The sequence below is a fragment of the Arachis ipaensis genome, chromosome B2 (assembly GCF_059453495.1).
Source record: "Arachis ipaensis isolate K30076 ecotype BB chromosome B2, ASM5945349v1, whole genome shotgun sequence".
Taxonomy (NCBI): Eukaryota; Viridiplantae; Streptophyta; class Magnoliopsida; order Fabales; family Fabaceae; genus Arachis; species Arachis ipaensis.
This window is the reverse complement of record NC_142437.1, coordinates 72,841,045-72,860,403: the sequence shown is the minus strand read 5'-3', so window position 1 is coordinate 72,860,403 and position 19,359 is coordinate 72,841,045. Positions and strand designations below refer to the sequence as shown.

General features: G+C 39.7%; 1 non-coding gene across 1 annotated transcript; it reads left to right on the top strand.

Annotated features, from left to right (window-relative positions):
- Window positions 1–1,353: 1,353 nt before the first annotated feature.
- Window positions 1,354–1,457, top strand: LOC148574374 (small nucleolar RNA R71). Its single transcript, XR_015906594.1, has one exon. It is a non-coding gene; the product is annotated as a small nucleolar RNA R71 (small nucleolar RNA).
- Window positions 1,458–19,359: the final 17,902 nt, after the last annotated feature.

The window sequence follows — 19,359 nt, the reverse complement described above, 5'->3', positions numbered from 1 at the left end:
ATCACATTTATGCTAGCTCCTAGATCACAGAATCCTCTGTCAATTCTTGTTTCTCCTATGATGCAAGGAATATGAAAACTTCCTGGGTCTGTTTTCTTAGAGACTGTGTCCTTCTTGATGAGGGCACTGCATTCTTTGTTCATTGTTACCGTTTGTCCTCCCTTCAAAACTCTTTTCTTGCTCAACAATTCCTTTAAATACTTGATGTGTGTAGGCATTTGATGGAGAATCTCAAGAAAGGGAATATTGATATGGAGAGACTTAAATGTCTCTAAAAACCTTGAATAGGTTTTCCCTTTTTCACCTCCTCCTAACCTCTGAGGAAATGGTGCTTTTGGTTGGTATGTTTCCATCGTGCCTTTTTGCAGTTCCTTGGCTTGCTCAGTTTCACTTTCCTGCTTAACTTCTTCCACACCTTCCTTCAAGATTTCTGGCTCCTGCTCTGAGGGCCTGATTCCTTCTTCTTCTGAAACTTCCTTCAATATGGTGATGGCCTTGCATTCTTCCCATCTCACTCTCTTTTGTTCCCCTTTAGGATTCTTTTCTGTGTCACTAGGGAACACTGCAGTTGATTTGGGGGCCTGTTGAGATAGCTCTCCTACTTGAGACTCCATCCTCTTGAGTTTTTCACCATGGTTTCTTAAGGTAGTTCTCACATCATCCCTGAAGCTTTTCAATTCGGTTATGTCTTGACTCATGGTTGCCATCATTCCTTCTATCCGGTTTAATTGATCTTGAAATTGTTGGTTCGGATTAAGTTGGGTAGGTTGATTATTTTGGCCATGATATGATGGTTGGGGGTAAGTGTTTTGTGTGGCTTGGTATGATCTTTGGTTGGAGTTTTGGTATGTGGAATTGTTATGTTGGTTGTGGTTGTAAGGTTTGTGGTTTTGTGGTTGGGTTTGTTGGTTCCCCCACCCAAAGTTTGGGTGATTTTTCCATCCTGGGTTGTAAGTGTTGGAATGTGGATCATATGATTGCCTTTGTTGGTTTCCCACATAGTTGGCCTCTTCCCAATCACCTCCTTCAATGCTTACTTCCTCTTGATCTTGTGTGTGTATTGCAGCCACTTGCTTTGTTTCTAATTGCCTGGTAAGCTCTGCTAGTTGCTTGGCAAACACCTTGTTTTGGGCTAGAATTGTATCAACATGGTTCAGCTCCATGACTCCCTTAGTGTTGTGCCTCTCTGATGCATAGTAGTACTCATTCTCAGCCACTGTCTCAATCACTTCAATGGCTTCTTCCACAGTCTTTTTCCTGTTCAATGAACCTCCTGATGAATGGTCTACAGCCTTCCTTGATTCATAAGACAGTCCATCATAGAAAATATGCAATTGCACCCAGTCATGGAACATGTCTGGTGGGCATTTCCTTGTCAAATCCTTGAATCTCTCCCATGCCTCGTAGAGAGTTTCACCATCTTGTTGTCTAAACGTCTGAACCTCAGATCGAAGCCTATTGACCTTTTGTGGGGGGTAGAAACGTGCCAGAAACTTGCTTTCCACCTCATCCCAGGTTGTTAGGCTCCCCCTTGGGAATGATTCCAGCCACTTAGCTGCCTTGTCCCTAAGTGAAAATGGGAACAAAAGCAGTTTATATGCATCTTCCTGGACTCCATTGGACTTCACAGTGTCACAAATTCTCAGGAATTTTGTGAGATGTTGGTTTGGGTCTTCATTAGCACTTCCACCAAATGAACAATGATTCTCCACAAGTGATATTAGCTGTGGTTTGAGCTCAAAATTGTTGGCCTGAATGGGTGGTTTCTGAATGCTGCTACCACAATTCCCAGAGGTTGGGTTTATGTATGAACTAAGAACCCTCCTCTCAGGAATGGCATTGTTTCCATCAGCTCTCTCATGGTTGTGAATTTCTCTATCCATGTTGAGATCTAGAGCTTCCTCAAAATTGTCCTCAGATTCTCCTTCAGATTCTTCTTCTCCCAGTACTCTCTTCCCTCTTGCTTCCCTTCTAAGTCTATGAAGGGTCCTCTCTGGTTCGGTATATGTAGGAGTTGATGTCTCTCCTCTCCTACCTGTCATACAAGAACACAGCACAGGCAACAAACAAGTGAAATACTCTTGGTTAATCGAAGAGTATGGTTAGAGCAATTGAGGAATTAATTCAAACAGTTAGTGAGTCAGTGAGTTAGTTGCTTGAATTTAAAGGCATAAAGAAAGAAAGCATGTAACAGAGTGCAGGAATTAAAATTCAACAAGTAACTTGTACTGAATTAATCAAAAAAAAAATGCTCAATCTAGTTAACTTCCAATTTGAGAATTGTCAATCGAAAACCAATCCCCGGCAACGGCGCCATAAACTTGATGCGCATAAACTTGTTATGCTACGATTTAGGAAATTGCACGATCGGCAAAATTCCTTCCGGCAAGTGCACCGGTTATCGTCAAGTAAAAACTCACAATAGAGTGAGGTCGAATCCCACAAGGATTGGTTGAGTGAGCAATTCGGATTAGAAGTGTGTTCTAGTTGAGCGGAATCAAGATTTAGATGAGAATTGCGGAATGTAAAATTGGCGGGAAAAGTAAATGACAAGAAATTGAAATGGCGGAATCTTAAATTGCATGAATTAAAGAGCAGAATGTAAATTGCTGAAATTAAAAGGGAATGGGGGTGATTGCATGAATTGAGTTGCAGAATGTAAAGAGAAAGTGGAAATCAGAAATGGGGAATTCATTGGGTGTTAGGAGATATTGAGATCTCCGAATCAAAACATGTTTATCTCTTCCTCAACCAATGCGTTCATTGAATTTTGCTTGGCAATCTTATATGATTGGATCCCAATCCCTTGGCTCACCAATTCTCTCTAAAAACAAACAAATTCCCAATCCCTTGGTTTAAATGTTCATAAGAAGAGATGATGCTCGATCACTGATTATACCACACAGTTTCATGAACCACAATTTGGTAGGATTACATGTCACAATATCCATCCAAACCCCAATCCAATTCACTGTGAGAAAGCTTCTCTAGCATGAATCCTCCATTCCTTTCCCAAGGTTCCGAAGGATTCCAATTATGGGTAGTTTCTTTCCCAAGACAACTACCCAATGGAATTAGATCGAGAAGCTTTCTAACAAAATTCAAGAGAAAAGATTGAAGAAGAAGATAAACTATTATTGATTCATTGAATTACAATAGAGCTCCCTAACCCAATGAAAGGGGTTTAGTGAGTCATAGCTCTGAATTCAATTACAAAGATATGAAAACTAGCTAAAATGCCAAAGTCAAAGTCCCCTCCTAACTTAAATTCTATCCTATTTATACACTTTCTATATTGAGCTTCTGTTGTGTTTCTTGGGCTTTGAGGCCTCTCCATGCTTTCCTTTTGCCTTGGGTTTATGATCCATAATCTTGATGAGGCTGTTGATCCAAATTCTGTAACATTCATTGAGCCAACTTAGTGATAATCAAATAATGACACATGACTCAATAAATTGAAATTTCAGACTCATCAATCCTTCAGGCCCAATCCCATAAACCATGATATTCAAATGGGTTTCATACCAGAGTAAGTTTAAGTTAATGTTTGTGCTCAAATACTAACTTAAACCGCAATATTTTTGGCCCAGAAACCTTTTCCAAGAGTGGCATTTAAGTTGCAGTTTAAGCTTAAACTGCAGCTTAAACGCCAGACACTTCCAGTGATGCCTTTTGTGGAAGCACGTTTAAGCTTCAGTTTAAGGTTAAACTGAAGCTTAAACGTGGAAATGGAAGAAGGCAGCCCTGGAGGGTAACTTGGTCGAACACGTTTAAGCTTCAGTTTAAGGTTTAAACTGGAGCTTAAACGTGTTCGACACTTCCAGGGCCACCTTTCTCAGCTTCCACGTTTAAGCTCCAGTTTAACCTTAAACTGGAGCTTAAACGTGTTCGACCTCCAGGATGCCTTCTTCCATTTCCACGTTTAAGCTCCAGTTTAACCTTAAACTGGAGCTTAAACGTGTTCGACCTCCAGGGCTGCCTTTTCTATCTCCACGTTTAAGCTTCAGTTTAACCTTAAACTGAAGCTTAAACGTGTTCGACCAAGTTACCCTCCAGGGCTGCCTTCTTCCATTTCCACGTTTAAGCTTCAGTTTAACCTTAAACTGAAGCTTAAACGTGCTTCCACAAAAGGCATCACTGGAAGTGTCTGGCGTTTAAGCTGCAGTTTAAGCTTAAACTGCAACTTAAACGCCACTCTTGGAAAAGGTTTCTGGGCCAAAAATATTGCGGTTTAAGTTAGTATTTGAGCACAAACATTAACTTAAACTTACTCTGGTATGAAACCCATTTGAATATCATGGTTTATGGGATTGGGCCTGAAGGATTGATGAGTCTGAAATTTCAATTTATTGAGTCATGTGTCATTATTTGATTATCACTAAGTTGGCTCAATGAATGTTACAGAATTTGGATCAACAGCCTCATCAAGATTATGGATCATAAACCCAAGGCAAAAGGAAAGCATGGAGAGGCCTCAAAGCCCAAGAAACACAACAGAAGCTCAATATAGAAAGTGTATAAATAGGATAGAATTTAAGTTAGGAGGGGACTTTGACTTTGGCATTTTAGCTAGTTTTCATATCTTTGTAATTGAATTCAGAGCTATGACTCACTAAACCCCTTTCATTGGGTTAGGGAGCTCTATTGTAATTCAATGAATCAATAATAGTTTATCTTCTTCTTCAATCTTTTCTCTTGAATTTTGTTAGAAAGCTTCTCGATCTAATTCCATTGGGTAGTTGTCTTGGGAAAGAAACTACCCATAATTGGAATCCTTCGGAACCTTGGGAAAGGAATGGAGGATTCATGCTAGAGAAGCTTTCTCACAGTGAATTGGATTGGGGTTTGGATGGATATTGTGACATGTAATCCTACCAAATTGTGGTTCATGAAACTGTGTGGTATAATCAGTGATCGAGCATCATCTCTTCTTATGAACATTTAAACCAAGGGATTGGGAATTTGTTTGTTTTTAGAGAGAATTGGTGAGCCAAGGGATTGGGATCCAATCATATAAGATTGCCAAGCAAAATTCAATGAACGCATTGGTTGAGGAAGAGATAAACATGTTTTGATTCGGAGATCTCAATATCTCCTAACACCCAATGAATTCCCCATTTCTGATTTCCACTTTCTCTTTACATTCTGCAACTCAATTCATGCAATCACCCCCATTCCCTTTTAATTTCAGCAATTTACATTCTGCTCTTTAATTCATGCAATTTAAGATTCCGCCATTTCAATTTCTTGTCATTTACTTTTCCCGCCAATTTTACATTCCGCAATTCTCATCTAAATCTTGATTCCGCTCAACTAGAACACACTTCTAATCCGAATTGCTCACTCAACCAATCCTTGTGGGATTCGACCTCACTCTATTGTGAGTTTTTACTTGACGATAACCGGTGCACTTGCCGGAAGGAATTTTGCCGATCGTGCAATTTCCTAAATCGTAGCATAACAAGTTTATGCGCATCAAGTTTATGGTCCAATTAAATACTAGTGAAACTAGCCTAAGATGCCTTGGCATCATGCGCATGTATATTTGCCATTTCTTCCTCCTATGCGTACGCATATCGAGTCGTGCGTATGCACCCAGGCCATTTTTTCCAATCCAAACTTCAAAAACTATCGCAGGCACCTTTGGAAAAAATGTAGCGCCAAAGGCGCTCTCCTAGTGATGCAAAGCGCTTTTGAGAAATTTTAACTCAAATCAATTTTGGAATGCGCTATAGATAAATTTCTTGGAAATTTTTATTATTTTAACTAAACCTATTATATATATGTATATATGAAAGGAAATACAATCAACTAAGAAAAAATGCAATTAAGAATTCCAAAAATGTTAGTGTTTCAGAGTAGAAATTTTCACCCAAAACTCGACCGATTGGTCGGACAACCTCCCCACATTTAAAATCAGCACCGAGAGAATCAGGCGGAATGCAAAGAGTCGTTACTAGCATCACCTCCACCGTCAGCTGGTGGGTCTCGTGCCTCCTCTGGTTCATCATGTTGGGCCTCTGCCGCAACAGAATGCTCAGATGGAGTGTTTGGCTCAGGTGGGATGTCAGTATAGCCAGAGAAGATGATCCTCCTCAAGTGCTCATAACGTCGTATGGTGCGGCGCTCCGAACGGGCTATGTCGTCAAACAACTAGTGGATTAGGCGGTAGAGTGGCAGTAGAAGATGCTGGCTAATGTCTGCCTTGTCATTTTGCCTAGATGCAAACTCAAGTCCAGGCCAGTTGCCATATGGAATTTTCTTCTTGTGGCCGTGATAAATCCCAATTTTGTGGTTTATCTTGTGTTGAATTTGGTGGGTTTTATCAACTTTTCTCACATTTATTCAATGAAATAGCATGATTTTGTAATTCTCCTTAAATTTGTGCTTAAGAGTGAAAACATGCTTTTTAAGCCTTAAAATAGCTAAATTTAATTCACTTTAATTCTATTCGATATCTTGATATGTTTGTTGAGTGATTTCAGGCTTATAAGGTAAGGATTGGATGGAAAAAGTGAAGAGAAAAGCATGCAAAGTGGAGAATTCAGGAAGAAATGAGCATTTCGAGAATTCAAGGCCACCCGAACGCGTATGCATGAGGAGTAAATTTGCCAACGACGCGCACGCATAAGCCACGTGCACGCGTGACGCTTGTCACGTGACCTCATTAAAGTGAATACGCTGGGGGCGATTTCTGAGCTTTCCAGGCCTAAATCCAGCTCATTTTTGAGGCTATTTGATGCAGAATTCAAGATTGGACAAAGGGGGAGCAATTAGATAGTGTAGAAAACATGTCTTATGTTAGTTTTAAAGAGAGAAACTCCCTCTTCTCTCTAGAAATTAGGGTTCTTAGTTTAAATTCCTTCTAGATTTAGGTTTTAGTTCTTGTTTTCTTTACAATTTCTTATTTCTACATTTTTATTCTCTTAGTTCCTTTTGTTAATTTCTCTTTTATGTCATTTTCATGTTTATGAACACTCTTGTCAATTTCGATTTCCTTTAATGTAATTTGAGGTATTTTATGTTTAATGTTGCTTTCTTTAGTTGTTATTGTTGATTCCTTGCATTGGGTAGTTGTAGATTTTATTATTATTGCAATTTTATGATGCTTTCTCTTTTATGCCTTACAAGTACTTGACAAAATATTTGGTTAGAATCTAGAGTTGTTAGTTAATATTATTTTCATTGACTCTAGTCTCTTGCTAATTCAATTAGTAAGTTGATTAGGACTTATGGATTGAGATTAACTAGTCCTATTTGACTTTCTCTCAATATGAAGATAATATTATACATTCTTCCTATGTTGGAGATGACAAAATAGGATTAGCTCTTGTTAATTATTGTATGATGATTAGTGACTAGGATAGAAAGCCTTGATTCTCCATCCTTGCCATGAATGCCTCTTTTTAGTATTTGTTATCTTTAATTGTTTGTTTTATTTTCTTGTCAGTTATTTTCTTGCCCCTTATCTACCCAACCCGTGAAACTGGTAACCAAAAACTGAGTACTCGATTGTAATTCCTAGGGAGAACGACCCGAGACTAAAACTCTCGGTTATTTTTATTGGGTTGGACTTGTGACAATGATAAACCCATATTTTATGATATATTTTGTGCCTAAATTAAGTGATTTATTCAATCTTTCACTCACTTATTCATGTTAATTGCATGGTTTTACTTTCCCTTCCTTATTATGTGATGTATGTGAAAAACATGTTTCCTATGCTCTAAAAATAATTATTTTAATTACCCTTTATTTCCATTCGATGTCGTGATTCCTGTGTTGAGTAGTTTCAGATCTTCTAAGGCAGGAATGACTTAAAGGATGGAAAGGAAACATACAAAAATGGAAGGAAAGCATTAAACGGAGTTTTTGAAGAAACTGGCAGCGACGCGATCGCATGGACAATGCGGCCGCGTGCCAGCGCGAAATGGCAGTGACGCGACCGCGTGATTGACGCGATCGCGCACCTTAAGCAAAACGCATATGACTCGGACGCATGACTGAAGCGACCGCGTAACAAGGAAAACTCCAAATGACGCGACCGCGTGACCTACGCGGACGCGTGACAGAGGCCACGCACCAGAAATTATAGAAAACCCTCCCAGCGATTTCTGAAGCCCTTTTTGGCCCAAATCCAAGTCCAGAAGGCACATATCAGAGGTTATGAAGTGGGGGAATGCATCCATTCAGAGGGGAGTCTCCAATTTAGTTAGTATCCATGAATTAGATGTAGTTTTGAGGGAGAGGTTCTCTCCTCTCTCTTTTAGGATTTAGAATTAGGATTTCTTTTGCTTTCAGGATTATCTTTTTATCAGGTTTAACATTCCTTTTTATTTATCTTCTCAATTTAGTTTATGAATTCTTCTATGTTACAGATTACTCTTTGAATTAGTGTTATTTGAGGTATTTCAGTTTATTATTGCTTTCTTTTATTTATATTACTGTTGCTTTCAATCTGAAGACATTTTTATTCAAGTAGATTTACTTTTTCCCTTTTGGTCTTGGTTAAGAAATCAGTACTCAAGAGTTATCAAGCTCAACATGATTGATAATTGTTATCTTTGCTAATTGAATTGAACTTCAATAATCCCAATCTTTCCTTAGGGATTAACTAGGATTTGAAGATCAAACTAATTAGTCACTTGACCTTCCTTTGCTCTAGTAAAGGCTAACTAAGCGAAAATAAGATTCAATTTTCATCATCATTGATAAGGATAACTAGGATAGGACTTCCAATTTCTCATACCTTGCCAAAAGTGTGTTTTATAATTATTTATTTATTTTACAGTCTTTTACTTATTTTAATTGAAATTTAATTTACTTGTTCCTCATCTTCAAAACCCCAATTTACAATCTTCATAACCAATAGTAAGAACATACTTCCCTGTAGTTCTTTGAGAAGACGACCCGAGGTTTAAATACTTCGGTTATCAATTTTTAAGGGGTTTGTTACTTGGGACAACCAAAACGTTTGTAAGAAAGGACTTTTGTTGGTTTAGAAGCTATACTTGCAACGGGAATTTATTCTGAATTCTAGACCACGCAAAAGTCGTCTCTTCAAAATGGCGCCGTTGCCGGGGAGCTGCAATCGTGTGCCTTATTATTAGTTATTGTAAATATTTTTCTTTTACTTGTTTATTTATTCTTATTTTCTCCTTTTATTTTTATTAGCTACTATGAATTCTCACCCTTCTTGCTTTGAGTTTGGTTCTAATATTGTTGAAAGGAGTAAAAGTTATAACAGGAACATGCATCAAGGTCAGAGCAATCAAAGATGGATGGAGCCAAGAGGATCTGATCAACCCTTTAGGCAACAACACCCTCTAAGATATCATTGACAAAGACCATTCTACAATGCATACCAAGCCAATAGACATGGTGGACAACCTTGTAGTTACCAACAAGCCCCACCCTGTGCTTATAGACCATCCTCTCAACGTAACTTTGAACCACCATACTCACAAGCTCCTTTTCACCATTCACCACCATATGATCCTCATTTACCCCAATTTCAATCCAATTAATCCCAGACACCACCACTTCCCCATGTACCACGTCTAAATCCATCACCCCGAGAATCAGAGGTTCGCCTCAAGGAAACAGTAGATCAACTCCAAACAACCCTTCATCAACTGGAGCAAGCTGTAAGTCAATTATCTTCTAGGCGTTCGAACATTCAAGGACCTCCCATAGCTCCATGTGGACAATCTAAAGAAGAGCGTAGCATGAAGGAGATACTAGAAACTCCAGTGGACAGAACAGGGCATGACTTCGTACTGGAACAAGTAGAAGAAGCTGTCATTGTAAACGAAGAAGAGTTGGTTGAAGACTTAGGAGACGCTGAACTTCCATAGGAATCCAGAGTTATGCAGAATTTTGTCAAAAACATTACAATTGATGCTAAGAAGGATAGTGCACAACTCCTAAAGCAAGTCTCTTATGAAGAACTAGACGGAATAATCCAAGAAGCAGGTTTCCTTGATGATGATAATCTCAAGTCAAGTTCTCCCCGTAATGAACTTGCATCAGCAAGTGAATTCTCTGTGATTGAAAAATCTTCCCCAAATGAATACGAAGATGATGCGGAGGTAGATTTCTCTCAACCCCCCATTTATGACTTAAGTGACGAGTAAGACATAGAAGGCTTTGGTCAGGACATGGATGCAATTGAAGAAGTCTGCAAGGAAGTGAAAAAATTCACCGAAGAGCACAAGGGAGTAGAACTTATAGAACCACTGGAAACACCTATCCCAAAGTCATTACCACCTAATACAAGCTTCAAGTGGGTACAATCCTTAACCTTCAGCTTTATTTTCCCACTTGAATATGGGTTGCTTGAAATAGATGGCCAGCTTAGAGCTCTCTGCAGCTTTAAGAGTAAGAAGGAAATGGCTCGCACTCAGAGCTGGTGCACAAGGTTCCATAAGGTTCCACGCTTCAATTCGAAGTGCACGGATTGGCATCATGATCAATCGAATGGATCTCGGAAAATGTTTGGTCATCTTGGTGAAAATCTACTTTTTAAACCGCCCGGATGGAAAAATATAGATCAAGACGGAGGCGGATTTAAAAGCAAAGTTTGGGATCCTGGAATCTATTCTGACATTTATCATTCCGGGAGCCTGAGAATCTGTTTGAAGCTGCTTAGAAGCTTTACATGCCTAGTTTGGGACCCCGGAGGCTATTGGCATTCCAAGCATTGGTGGAGATTTCTGGACGAATTTAAGCGCAAGCCGCCATAACAGGAAGCTCATCCAATGTCCAACTTAAGGACTTTAACTAAAAGTGCTAGGTGGGAGACAACCCACCATGGTATGGTCGTTTCTTTTTCAGTTTTATTTTGTGTTAGTTATTTTTGTTTTTCTTTTCAATTGAACGTGAATATTATTCATTCGCATTGCATACTGCATACTTGCATACCTGCATCATAAAAAAAAAAAAGAGAGTAGGCGTCGACGCAACCGCATCACTCATGCGATCGCGTCAGTTGCGAAAAACACTTCCCACGCGTCTGCATCATTCACAAGGCCGCGTGAACTAGAAATCGGTGTAAGTATCCAACGCCCAGAAAGTTGGGCTGGAATCGTACGGCTGTTGCGCCTTTCGCACAAAACGACCCACGCAGTCGCGTCCCTGACGCGATTGCATCACTTGCACAACACCCATCCCACGCGACAGCGTGAGCGACGCGTGGATTGCCCACCACCCCAGAGGAGACAGAGAGTTGCGCTGAAACGACGCTGGAATTGTGCGTTTTACACGATTTCCAGCGACGCGATCGCCTGCCTCACGCGATCGTGTCATTCATTATTTACCCATTCGATGCGATCGCATCACTCACACGATCGCGTCGGCCCCCATTCCACCCCAGCCACGCGACCGCGTTCCCCACGCGATCGCGTGGCTTTAAATTTATTAACCCCCTGTGACGCGAACCCTACCCCATCGCGCCCCCTAACCCCTTTCTTCTTCCTCTTCCCTGCCAAACCCCTCCCACCCTCTCTGCCCTTCGCCGCTACGCCCCCTACGCCGCCGCTCCACCGTCCACCACCCAGACACCACCGCAACGCCACCCCACTTCCTCCTTCCCTCTCTTTCTTCTTCTTCTTTCCTCTTCTTCCCTCCACCACTACTGCCCCCCGCCGTGACCACCACCGCGCCGCCGTCACCGCCGTGCCTCCCACCACCACCCTTACCCTTTCCCATCCCTCACTTGTCCCCCCTACCCCCATTACCCTACCCGAAACCCCCTGCCTTCAAACAGCCCTCACCGTCGCCGTGCCACCCTCAACCACCGCGTCAGCCGCCACCACCACCATTCCCCAGCCATCTCTCCGCCCCACTTTCATTCATCCGTTTACCAGGTTCCGTCGAACGCCACCCTTCTTTCAATTCCTAGTTAATTACATATTTTTCTGTTTATGTTCATAATTAGGCTAGTTAGATATGCATGTTGTAGTGGATTCTAGGTGGTTAGGTAACCTAGGATGAGGTTAGTGGATTTAGGCCTGATTAATTGCGCTGTTCGTGCTTCTTGTTTTCTAATTTTCGCAATTCTGCTGTTGCTGTGATGATTCGTATCGTTCATATGCTGTTCTTACTGTTCATGCTGCTATTGAAAATGTTCTTTCTTGTTCACGCTAATTATATCTAATTGCAGTTTGTTTTAATTACTATGAACTGTCCTACTTACTGTTTATTTTCCGGGAACATCCAATTTTAGTCGGAACACTGCCCAATTTTCTGTAAACTATTTTGTTTCCATTCATGTCTTGGTTTTGGCACTTTGAACTCTGCTTTACTCTGCCTTTACCAAAACCAATTCATGAATACTAGGGCAAGCTTTCTTATTCTTTTTGATTTCCTGGTTCATAATCTGCATTTTTGATGTTTAGCTTCCAATTTTTGATTCATCATCAACCTGATTCCCTTGTTTGGATATGAGTTAACTGTAGCTTCTAATTCAGAATGCTTGTTACTTAGAAAAGGATCATCATGCCACTTACTCTAACCCACTTTTTACTAATTCACTAATTTTAACTTCCTAAACTCTTTTTTCATTCCTAACCAACCTAACCTTTCAAAACTTCTCTTCTGGTTTTTCACTATTCTCTTTAACCTTCTAACCAAGGCATGATGATAATTTTTCCTAATTAACATGATTTCTAATACATTTTGGATTGTTAATTTTTCTTCTCGAACTTTTAACTCCTATTCAATCCTTAATGCTCAATTACTTAACTCATTTTCATTACTCCACTGCTCCTTTGCCACTATATGCTTACTTTGTGATTTGCCTCCTTGTTTTCCTATTTTTATTATATCCTGGTTTTCTGTTTTTCAGGATGTCTGACACCCAAAGAAAAGGAAAAGGAAAGGCCACAACTGGCAAACGGAAAAGAGGAGAATTCTCCATGTCCATCATGGACATCATGCATGATGACTCCTGGCGGGAGAAACACTTTACCCCACAGGAGAAGGCTGACCAGCTACTCCCTGCTACTGATCCCATTAAGTTTGCAAACCGATACTGCGAGCTGAAGTATCCGGTGTTTGCAACCTCCAGGAACCTGTACCTGGAGAGGACTCTGAAGATCCCAGAAGAACTCCAGTAATACACCTTTGATCAGATCAAACAAAGAGGCTGGTCCTTCCTGGAGAGACACCTGACTGAGGTCAATGCATCTTGGGTAAGGGAATTTTACTGCAATTACTTCAAAACTTCCCTAGATGCAGTAAACCTAAGAGGGAAGCAGATACTGGTCACTGAAGAGGCCATAGAGGATGTTCTGAAGCTCCTGCCTAAATCCGATCAGCCAGATGGTTATCAAAAGGCTGAGGAGGACATGCGATTCATGAAGTTTGACTGGGATGCCGTCAAGGCAAGGATCGCCCTTGACCCGACTGTTCCATGGGTCATGGGTCAGAACACCACCATGCCTAAGGGAATCAAGCGGGCTTACTTGAACGATGAGGCTCGGCTATGGCATCAGATCCTCAGCAACTTTATTATGCCGAGTACTCACGAGACGGAGCTACCTGCCGCTATGATCACCCTCCTATGGTGTGTGATGGAGGGTAAGGATATGTACCTGCCACGCTTCATTCGATACTACATGGACAGGGTCCACGTCCGAGGCACTCTCCCCTTTCCATATCTGATTACACAGCTTGGCCATCGAGCTGACGTGCCTTGGGAGGATGCTGATGAGAAGCCACCTGCTACATAATGCAAGAAAATTATCCCTCACAGCAGGAACTTTCTGGCTTTGGGCTACAGACCTCTATTCCTCACTCCTACTGATGAGACAACCACACCATCTGCCGGCCCCTCTTCCTCTACAGCTACCCCTGCTACCACCACTGCACTTCCACCTACCTCAGAGCCAGTTTATCACTTAGTGCATCGCCTGTTTCGGCAGCTAGACCAGATGGAGCGCCGCAACCGGCGGCGATACGAGGGCTCTGAGCATCGCAGCAAGCGACGCTATGAGCACCTGAAGCTTATGATCCGTTCTGGCAGCGATATCCCCTCCGAGCCTGACACTCCATCAGAGCCATCTGAGGAGGAGGCGGATGACCATGAGGCGGAGACCGATCCACAGAGTGAGGCTGCGCAGGCAGGCACAGAGCAGGCTGTATCACATCAGGAGGCCCCGCCTCAGATTCAGGATGCAGACCCAGAGATCCCGATTCAGTCCGCACCTCCTCTGCAGCAGGCAAATCCTCAGACCACCACCACAGAGACTCCAGCCACCCATCCTTCCAGTGATGTCACTCCTTCACACCCTGCTTGAGTGAGCATCAGGGACGATGCTTCATTTTAAGTATGGGGAGGTCGCCATCTCTGGCGTATTTTTTGATGAACCACTACAGACTCTTTTTACTTTATTATTTTTCTGTATTTTTCTCTTTATTTTTATTTTTATTTTCTCAGTACTTATACATTGCTATTTTCATGTATTTTTACTATATTTCTGCATGTTGCACTTTAGTTCATATTTTAGCCATTTAGTTTAGTTGCAATTCTAACCTATTAATTATAGAAAATGTGGATTAATTGGTATAGTTTACCCTTTTTTAGCATAAGATAACTTAGTTTAAATTAAAAATATAAAAAGGAAGTAAACTAGAGACTTTAACAGAATAAAAACAACCCACACCTTGTATATATAGCATTACATGTTAGTTAGTTAATAACATTTCATCAAAGAGAAACACTAGAACTTTAAAGCCACCTTAAGATTTACATTGAGAATAATGGGAACTCTTAATTTTTACTTGCTTGACATATGTAACTGATATATGATTTTTGAGTTAGAGAACACACAGCCTGTGAGTTTTGAGCTTAATTGTATGGTTACATTCAAACTATAATTTTTATTCCTGTGTGTTTCGCCCTTCTTTTTTATTCTGATGTTCTTTACTTTGTTTTAATCTATATGTCTGATTATAGAATATAGATACATACCAAGAAAGTGATTGATGCCATTGTTTGATTCTAGCTCACTATTCCCAAATTAGCCTAACTTTTACATCACCCTTGTTAGCCCCTTTGAACCTTTAAATCCCCTATTGTTTTATAACCACATTACTAGCCTTGAGCAGAAAAACAAAATAAAAATCCCAAGTTGAATCCTTGGTTAGCTTAAGATAGAAATTGTGTATTCTGTAAGTGTGGGAAACCTATTGGGAACATGGATGATAAAAAGAAAGGGTAGAAAGTTAAAAAGGTTAAAATAATTCGAAATAAAAATTTTGGGAAGCATGCTCATGTGAAATCAAAATAATTGAATTACCATGTACATTAAAAAAATTTCAGTATTTGAATAAAGGGGATACAAAAGAATTCCCCAAATGCAAAATAAAGCAATGCACATGGGACAAATTAAAACTAATGCATGAGCATGTAACATAAAAAGTGAGAAAAATATGGGGAAATAGGTAAAGAATCTTTGCTTTAAAAAATATGTATGTTAGGTGAGATCTTAGACTAACCAAGGATTCACTTAATTAGCTCACTTAGCCTTATACATACACCCTTACCTTTACCTTAGCCCCATTACAACCTTAATTAAAGACCTCATGATTTTTGTATGCCTATATTCTATAATTGTTGATTGGTTAGATGAAGAACAAAGTTATAGAAAGTAAGGATAAAAAGAAGAATAGAGTGATTAAATTATTAATTGTCTTGCAAAAATTGTAAAAATTGTCTTACAAAATCCAGTGAGGGTTCAATAGCTCATCAACATATATCTCTGCTTAAATTATTAATTGTCTTGCAAAAATTGTAAAATGTTTTTCTCTCCCATCTCAATTGTAAAGGTACTTTATCACTATCTAAGGTTTGGCTATTTATATAAGATTCCTTGAAAAGGTGAATTAATTCAACTACATGTAAGCTTTATACACAAGGGAATAACAATTTAGAATTGCATGATTCATTTAGGTAGTTGCATTTAGAATAGATTGCATTGTATGAGATTACACCACTTCAACCTTACCTTACTCTTTATCTTGGATTTAGCATGAGGACATGCTATTGTTTAAGTGTGGGGAGGTTGATAAACCCATATTTTATGATATATTTTGTGCCTAATTTAAGTGATTTATTCAATCCTTCCCTCACTTATTCATGTTAATTGCATGGTTTTACTTTCCCTTCCTTATTATGTGATGTATGTGAAAAACATGTTTCCTATGCTTTAAAAATAATTATTTTAATTACCCTTTATTTCCATTCGATGCCGTGATTCGTGTGTTGAGTAGTTTCAGATCTTCTAAGGCAGGAATAACTTAAAGGATGAAAAGGAAACATACAAAAATGGAAGGAAAGCATAAAATGGAGTTTTTGAAGAAACTGGCAGCGACGCGATCGCATGGACGACGCGGCCGCGTGCCAGCGCGAAATGGTAGTGACGCGATCGCGCACCTTAAGCGAAACGCATATGACGCGGACGCATGACTGAAGCGACCGCGTGACAAGGAAAACTCCAAATGACGCGACCGCGTGACCTACGCGGACGCGTGACAGAGGCCACGCACCAGAAATTATGGAAAACCCTCCCAGTGATTTCTGAAGCCCTTTTTGGCCCAAATCCAAGTCCAGAAGGCACATATCAGAGATTATGAAGTGGGGGAATGCATCCATTCAGAGGGGAGTCTCCAATTTAGTTAGTATTCATGAATTAGATGTAGTTTTGAGGAAGAGGTTCTCTCCTCTCTCTTTTAGGATTTAGAATTAGGATTTCTTTTGCTTTTAGGATTATCTTTTTATCAGGTTTAACATTCCTTTTTATTTATCTTCTCAATTTAGTTTATGAATTCTTCTATGTTACATATTATTCTTTGAATTAATGTTATTTGAGGTATTTCAGTTTATTATTGCTTTCTTTTATTTATATTACTGTTGCTTTCAATCTGAAGACATTTTTATTCAAGTAGATTTACTTTTTCCCTTTTGGTCTTGGTTAAGAAATCAGTAACTCAGGAGTTATCAAACTCAACATGATTGATAATTGTTATCTTTGCTAATTGAATTGAACTTCAATAATCCCAATCTTTCCTTAGGGATTAACTAGGATTTGAAGATCAAACTAATTAGTCACTTGACCTTCCTTTGCTCTAGTAAAGGCTAACTAAGTGAAAATAAGATTCAATTTTCATCATCATTGATAAGGATAACTAGGATAGGACTTCCAATTTCTCATACCTTGCCAAAAATGTGTTTTACAGTTATTTATTTATTTTACAGTCTTTTACTTATTTTAATTGTAATTTAAATTACTTGTTCCTCATCTTCAAAACCCCAATTTACAATCTTCATAACCAATAGTAAGAACATACTTCCCTGCAGTTCCTTGAGAAGACGACCCGAGGTTTAAATACTTCGGTTATCAATTTTTAAGGGGTTTGTTACTTGTGACAACCAAAACGTTTGTAAGAAAAGACTTTTGTTGGTTTAGAAGCTATACTTGCAACGGAAATTTATTCTGAATTCTAGACCACGCAAAAGTCGTCTCTTCAGACAACCAAAACTAAAGTTTGATTGAAGGTTGTTTGTCGGTTTGGACTATACTTGCAACGGAATTATTTTGTGAAAATTCTAGACCAACGGTAACCTTACTTCAAGTTTTTGGCGCCGTTGTCGGAGAATTGCAATGTGTGCTTGTTATTGGTTAGTGTATATATGTTAATATTGTGAATAGCTTGATTTTTGGTTTGTTTGCTAGTTTTGCTAGTTGTAGGATTTGGTTTTCTTGTTTCTTATTAGTTTTTGTTTTCATTATCTCTTGCTACTATGAATTCTCATCACTTTAGCTATGAGTTTGGTTCAAACTATGTTGTAAGGAATGGAAGCTTAAATGAAAGTTTGCATCAAGGATTTGAAAATCAAAGATGGGAGAAGCCTCAAGCATATAAACAACCTTTTTGGCAACAACCTCCTTTGATTTCTTATAGGTATAATCTAACTCCTAATGCATACCAACCTAATGGATGTGGTGACCCTCATTGTGGTTGTCAACCACATCCACCACACACATATGACCCCTTCCCTCAATATAGTTCCTAACAACTTCACTCACAAGTCCCGTACCACCATTCATCTCCATATGATCCTAACCCATATCCACAATACCAACAACCATAGCCATACTTAGAGCCACCACCATTCCAACATCAATATTCTCAAGAACCATCAATTCCATATACATTACCTCCATACCCTTACCAAGATGAACCACCTTCCAATTATGAACCCTTTCTCCCTAATAATGAACCCTCTCTTCCATCATCTCCTTCAAGGGATGAAGCGCTCCGTACCTTCTTGCAAGAACAACAAAGAGATATTAGCTCTCATATCCAAAGGTAAGAAGAGCAGCAAAAGGAGCTAAAGAAGATAGAAATCATGGTGGCTACCATGACTGAAGCCGCTAACCGCATGGCCTCCCACCTAAACTCATGCTATTCCCATTGACGAATATGGAGGATCAACCAAAGAGCATAGTGAGGGAGTGAGTTTGGAGCTTCAAGGTGAAAAAGAGGAGTTAAAGCAAGAATTGCAATAAGAGGAGGAAGTTGAGATAATTGAGCCGGGAAGAGCGGTTGAAGAATTAGGAGAGGTTGATCAAGAATTGGACTCAATCATTGATGAGTTCTTGTCCTCACTAACAAATCACCTCAATGATCCTACTGAGCTTTCTTCCATTGAGCTTGAAAGCAATGTTGAGGAGGGTGCACAACCTCCAAAGCACATGTTGAATGATGAAGAATTGGAAGAAGGTGAGCAAGCAACAAATCTTCCTCTTGACGATGATTCCACACCAACACATGACACTTTTGTATTTGAGGAGTCTTCTTCCATTAAAATTGAGGTAGATGTTGAGATAAGTTCCATATTACCTCCAAGTTGTGACATGAAGAATGGAGAAGAGATAGAAGAGGTTGGTGAGGAAGTGATTGAATGTGAAGAACCTTGTCAAGAGTGAACATGGAAGATGCTTTTCAAGAGGTGGAGGCAACCAAAGAAGAGCACAAGGAAGTAGACCTCACGTTGTCAAAGTGTGGAGAGGCCCCTCTTCCTAAGTCACCATCACCCTTTACACCATTCAAGTGGGTAAAATTCATATCCCTTAACTGTCTTATTCTAGTTGAATATGGTTTGCTTGAAATGAATGGCCAACTTAGGAATCTTTGTGGAATGAAAAGCAAGAAAGAGTTGGTTAGCGATAAGCATCGTAATTCAAGGTTCACTATGGTTGAATCACCAAAATCTAAGTGCAATGGTTGGTGTACTGCTATATTGAATGGGTTTAGGAAGGTGTTTAGGTACCTAAATGAGAATTCACAAGT